The sequence below is a fragment of the Phalaenopsis equestris genome, unplaced genomic scaffold, assembly GCF_001263595.1.
Source record: "Phalaenopsis equestris unplaced genomic scaffold, ASM126359v1 Scaffold000272, whole genome shotgun sequence".
NCBI lineage: Eukaryota > Viridiplantae > Streptophyta > Magnoliopsida > Asparagales > Orchidaceae > Phalaenopsis > Phalaenopsis equestris.
Genome location: NW_018164714.1, coordinates 661725 through 668714, shown reverse-complemented (window position 1 = coordinate 668714; position 6990 = coordinate 661725).

Sequence of the window (6990 nt, the reverse complement as noted above, 5' to 3'; positions counted from 1 at the left end):
ACTCAGCTGCATTAGCTGAAAAAGGGATTTTGTCTATGTTTTTCATAGAACCTCCCCAACCTTCAACCTTCACATGTGGAGACTGACAGTTTGTTGTAGCCCTTTCAGATGGAGGGATAAAATTAGATGGGGGTGGTCGAGAGATCTCATGTGTTGAAAGATACTTGACATTCCTTCATTATTTATAAGGAAATGGGATGGAGTCGCATCATTTTCTGATTCACCTATAATCACACCATGGGAGGTTTTCGTTCGATCGGTATTAATTTTCCTATGACTTTATTCTAAATAATAATGGAAGTTTTTGAAACTGAATGAATGAAATCCGAACATGGTATTTGTCCCCCAGACGAACCAGCTTCTTTTGTTCTCTCTTATGTTTTTATGCCTTTTTTCTTTTCTTTTCCCTTGATGCCTTCTTAGAGAGCTAAGCAGTCTTCTCTAGTTGCCTCTTCTCCTCAATCTCATTGAAAGTAGCCCACATCACATATTTCATTAGGTCATATTTTTTTTAAATTTAAAACTTGATTTATAGTCGAAGGATCAATGTATTAGACTACCAACAATTCCCGACTGATAATAACTTGCTCCATTGCCCTCAGTCAAGGAGAAATTTTTTAACTTTTCTTAAACAAACCTCATGTGTCTCAAGTTGAAATGCCCCATTGATCACAGGCAACCCTAAAAAGCTAAAGCTTTCAATCTTTTATCTTGTTCTCTAAGTTGATAAAATGGAACATTTGGGTAGTCCCAAAAACCATATACCCATCCTTCTTGATTCGAATGGAGAGCATGTATGAAAATAGTTTGTGAGACCAAAAAAAGCCTCTTATGTGTAAATAGATCACATAGGTTATCATCACTAAAATTGAAGTTGGCTTCCCTTAGGTTGGGATAATGTTATAGAAGTTGAAGATCGGGTGAAGCATTGTGCATAGAGGCTGTAGCCCACAACAAAACTAGTCTCAATAAAAAATTGGGCCATCACCAAAATAATCAGTGGCCCAGACATCTGCATCCACTTGCTTCAAGATGAAACTTGTGTTGTAAACACGAGTCTCTTCTAATAACCTAACCTCAAACTCTGTAAGGATTGACCTATAGAATGACCTAATCAAACTAAAAATATGGAGAGATGAGCTTTGAAAGAAAAACGAACTAAGGATAGTCAAAGAGGAAAATGCAAAAGTTTCACTTAACATCCAGTCATACCTATTTATAGACTCCTTTGGGAAATAATAGTGCAGCATAGAGCTCCGTCGAGATGTCACCTTGGCACAAAGTTCAAGAAAAATCATGATGGCTAAATTATAAAAAGTTTTTGGTTATAAAAAGAAGTATTTTATAGATGGGACATTCACTACCTCGGACCTGGCCAACACTGGTTCTTTAAAATCATGTACAACGCATGCCCACTAAACTTGTATTTTTCTATTTTCTCTTGGAACGTACATGAGAAATCAAACTAGCAACCAAAAAAATTAGCCAGTTCACCTCTTATGGTTGCTACCTTAGCCCAGAAACTTCAACATCAGCAACCTGGACTTGAAGTGTTTCCATATTAATAACTTGGCCAAAGAGCCTCCACGTCAGAAACTTGAGCCCGAAGGGCCTCCATATCTGTGTACACGACCACTAATTCCTCTTGTAGGTCCAAGATAGTAGCTTCACACTGGATATTAGTAGTCTGAGCCAATGAATCTATGGTCTTGTCCATACAACGAACTAATGGTCCATGAGACTGCTCGTGACCGTCAGCCTCCTGCTCAGGATCAGCTGAAGGAGGAGGTGCTAAGACTGGAAGAGGCACTTGCGGTGAATGCTCATTCATCTACAATTTGGACAGAAGGTCCAACATGCTCCATTGACTTGATTTGTCATGTTAGCTCTATGAGTTGAGAGTTGATGATATCCATGAATTTTTGCAGTAATTGAGTTAGTGTTTCAATAGGAAATGAGAGGATCAAATGAAAAAAAAAACAACAGAGTTACTAATCATTTGATTTAGCTTTAATGTACTGAAGCTCTGAAGGAGGAGGTGCTAAGACTGGAAGAGGCACTTGCAGTGAATACTCCTTCATCTACAATTTGGACAGAAGGTCCAGCATGCTCCATTGACTTGATTTGTCGTGTCAGCTCTATGAGTTGAGAGTTGATGATATCCATGATTTTTTGCAGTAATTGAGTTAGTGTTTCAATAGGAAATGAGAGGATCAAATGAAAAAAAAAAACAACAGAGTTACTAATCATTTGATTTAGCTTTAATGTACTGAAGCTCTCTGCGACAAGAAGAGACTCACCACCGTGAATATCCTTTTCGATTGATGGCAAAGGAGTAATATCTGATGGTGCAGCTTCACTTTGGAAAGCCTCATCAGCTAAACAATGGAGCAGCTCCACTATCATAGATGATTTAGCTTTAATGTACTGAAGTTCTCTGCGACAAGAAGAGACTCACCACCGTGAATATCCCTTTTGATTGATGGCAAAAGAGTAATATTTGATGGTGCAGCTTCACTTTGGAAAGCCTCGTCAGCTAAACAATGGAGCAGCTCCACTGTCATAGGAGGAACATCACCTTGAATAGCCTTCAGAGTTGGTGGGTAAATTAGAGTAAAGGCTAGTGGCAGAATTTGCATAAGCGTACTTGACGGTTCTAATACACCTTAAAATTACTTATGTTTATATGTGTATTTCATGATCTTTTTTAAGGATATTGTATTTTAATGAAAGATATTTTGTGTGTTTTTTTTTTTTATTTTAGGTAAAAGAAATGAAGTTTAAGAGCAAAAGGGGCAAAAATGGAGCAAAAATAGGTCAAATAAGATAAAGAACAAAAATTAACCTGACACTTAGGAGTCAGGATGTTCTAGAAGGCTGAAACCTAGGCGCCACGGTTGGGCACCTACGCGCCAGAAACGATTGGGCGCCTAGATGCTAGAAACGATTGGGCTTATATTATTTGAATTTAAACCAATTTTGAAAAGGTACTTGAAGTAACCCTTTATGATTTTCAGAGTTTTATAAATAGGAAAATTTTTTGAATGAAAGGAGAGTCATTTTTGAGTATTTTTCACCACCATTGGGGTGGGCGGCCACCATAGTGAAAGTGTGGTGATTGTGAGTGTTTGTTGAGTCTTGCGTGAGTCTTGTGGAGTCAAGTTCAGTATGCTAGAAACGATTGGGCTTATATTATTTGAATTTAGACCAATTTTGAAGAGGTACTTGAAGTAAATTTTTATGATTTTCAGAGTTTTATAAATAAAAAAAATTTTTGAACGAAAGGAGAGTCACTTTTAAGTATTTTTTACCACCATTGGGGTGGGCGACCACCATAGTGAGAGTGTGGTGATTGTGAGTGTTTGTTGAGTCTTGTGTGAGTCTTGTGGAGTCAAGTTCAGTCAAAAAACTTTAAAGGATTGCTTGGGGAAGAGTTTGAGATGAGTATTTGTACTTGTGTTTAAGTTTTTTCTTGTGATGTTAAAATTCATTGTGAAACATAATGACCTGGGAGGGCTATGATTTCACCCAACTAGTGAATAACACACTAAACCTTGGATGGAGGGAAGCCAAGTCCAAGGGGGAGTGAAAATAAATAGGGAGATAAGTTTTGATAGGCATAGAATTAATGATTATAGAGTGAAATACTAGAACCTTTATAAATTTGGTTTTAAGTTTGGAACCTGAGGTTTGGTTGGTCCTAATAGAGAAGACACGGTGGGTAATCTAAAAGTGAGAAGCTAGAATCTAATCAGCACAATCATATCAATCAGGAACTTAACTTTAGATTAGTCAAAATTTTAATGCACTCGGGAGATGGTAAAGAATAAGTATGCTCCTATTTATCACAAAAGCTCATTTTTATCTTTAAGCATTTGATTCTTACACTGATTACAATTTCTTTGCAAGGGAAAAGACTTTTTATTATAATTGTACTCCTTTATACATCTGTAGTTTAAAAAATTTGCATTTACTTTTAGCTTTAATTTAGAATTAGCAAACTTTAGTTTATAATCATTTACAAAAAGTTTGATATTATTCTCCTACAAATTTTGTTTTTAGTTTGAGTAAAATATTTCTAAGCTGACATAGAATTTCACTTATTCCATATGGGTTTGTTATTGGGGTTTTAAAAGAAAACTCTATATGACTTGAAACGATATGTATACTTGCGTAGTACCCCTTGTGTGTAAGTCATTAATCAATTATAATATATTTATTTTGCACACTAACAGATGAATATAAATTGAGAAAAGTTTTTTACCATCTTTCAAAACTTAAATAATTGTGTAGTTGCGGGTCGGGTCAAGTTCCCCCTCTTGAGACGGTAGTTGGGCCGAAAGCTGACAAAGCGATGTAGGGTCCAATACCTTTCCACCTTTATGACTCCTTATCATAAGTGGTGCTGAATCAAATGATTCACCGACTTCCTCCGCACTGAGCATTTTTTGCATTGGGTTCTTTAATTGATTTCATCCCTTTGACCAGCCTTTTGTTGTCAATTGCTTTCTTCTCATCTAACTTTCTATTCTCAGCCAGTCAGAACTCTTCGCCAACCTTTTTCTTTGGGAGCAGGCTTGAGCTGTTGAGTTTTCCTTTCTCTCGCCACCTAAGGGCGTGTTCTAGAAGTAGGAAATCCAAAGCCTTCTTTGCTTACTAGTTTCTTGGCGCCTGCAAAAGATGCGAGACAATAAGAAAAAAGAAAAAAAAACACTTATCGCCTTTTTTATAAGAATAAGGAGCGCTTAAATGAAGGGAGTATAATTTATAATAATATATTTTATTCATTATATGAATAATAATGTTATTTGATTCTCTTATTCTTATAGAAGTTGTCACTTTCAAAGAAATAAATGAATCAAGGAACTAATTTTGTATATCAATAAAATGCATGCACAAATCTCGAGACGACACAAGATCAAGTGATGGTTTATGTTTGTGCATTGATCATGGAATCGGTTGAACCATGAAGTAAACATAAAGATATATCGAGACAACACCATGTGAGCATGCAATGATATTTTAGTTAGCATCCATCATTATAAAAGATCAACATTTGATTTAAGGCCATTCAATAGGCCAAAGATTGCTCAATCGGCCAAATGATTATGATGATCGAATGAACGCCTCCATTATGAATGTGAAGCGGCATTAGGAGCACTTACAGATGTGGAGCAATGCTAACGGCGTTTACATGGTCAAAATATTTCCTATTTAGTTACCAATATTTAAATGTATAATGTACTATAAATTGTAGTGGTGTTCCTATTAAATGAAGGGACAACCATGGAATTTATGGTACTTTACCAAAGAGTTATAAATATAATGATCATAGGCCCAAAAAGTTTCCAAAAAAACTAAGTATTACTTTTGTCTTATCTATCCTTCATTCGACCGACGCTCTATTCCTTGGTTGTGATCCACATGACAATCTAGGATCCAACAATTATAATAAATAACACAGTTTATTGTTTTATCGACAATGCAAGTGCTCGTCTAAGAACACCATTGAAGGATTCAAATGCAATGGTAATCATTGTTCCATAACAAAAACCACCATCATAATATAAGTTATATTTTGTGCATTTCTTTCGACTATCTATTCATATACTTTCTTTTTAAATTAGAAGATCGGGCATTTACATCCTAAGAATATCCAAATCATTTATATTTCTAGTAAATAAATTTTCTCGTGCAGTATTTCTATATCTTTCAATCACATTGTGCATCCCAAGGAAATAACTCTATGTGACCTTGAACAAAACTATAATGCTTTTCTAGCATTATACAAAGATATTGTGAACACATAATAATTTAAATTGAGTCATATATTTTACATAAAATTCTCATTCAAGAACCATTTGATTTAAACTCAACAAATGACAAATATAATTGGGAATGTACCATTATTAGCATCGATACCACTTGCCCTTAAAAGTACTCCTCTATACTTTCATTTTAAAAAAGTGTCATCGAGACTTATTATTGGGCAACAGTGACACTATTCTGAAGTGATGTTCCAAATATCCAAAATAAAATCTTAATATGATATTGTAAAGTAAAATCAATATTATAAATAATGTCGAGCATTACATTTTTTATAGCTTCCAGAAACGATACAGACTTCCATATGAATTTTTCTAAATATCAAAGATCATTCTCATATCTTTCTCATTGCATCCCAAGCCTTCATGTATGAAACTCAAATGTTAAATTGAGCTTCTATATGCCTAATTATTTCTCTTGATTTCATATGTATTTGGCGACGCATGCTTGACAATATAAAATGACAAATAAATTTAAAAGTACATTATATGCGATCTCTCTGCATAATTGAATGACTTCATATATGTTGACATGTTATAGTTGAGATACACTATGCCCGACTAAGATATTTCTTCTTCTAGCATGTAAATATCATCCACAATATTGTGGTGCATCATCATGATGAACTCGCGCAAATGACGATTTAGATTTACTTGAAGTCAACTTCTTATATCCAATATTAGTACAAATGGACCATGCATTTAAAGTCATTTGTAATGTAATTTTTACTTGGAAGATCATGGAAACATATAAATCATAAGAAAATAAATTCTTTAATGTTCTTAGTTGATGATATAAAACACCATCAAAATTAACATATGCATCTCACTGTTGATCATTTTGAAAAAAAATGAACAAAATCATTATTCACTACCATCTGATTAAGCATTTCAACTTTATTAAATACAATATCATGTATTAAATTATGCCCTCTTTGTAATCATTTACTCTACTTTGTTGTGTACTTTATTCTTACACGCTCATTATTATTGCATATTTCAGGTGAAAAATTTCCTTATAATTTAAGGTCATTAAGTTATATATGTGTGTGTGTACTATATCTTTAGGTGTTACCCTTAAATTGGTTAGGCAATGCACGCAACAACCTGCATGTCAAAAAGGTAATATTAAATTAATATATATATATATATATATATATATATA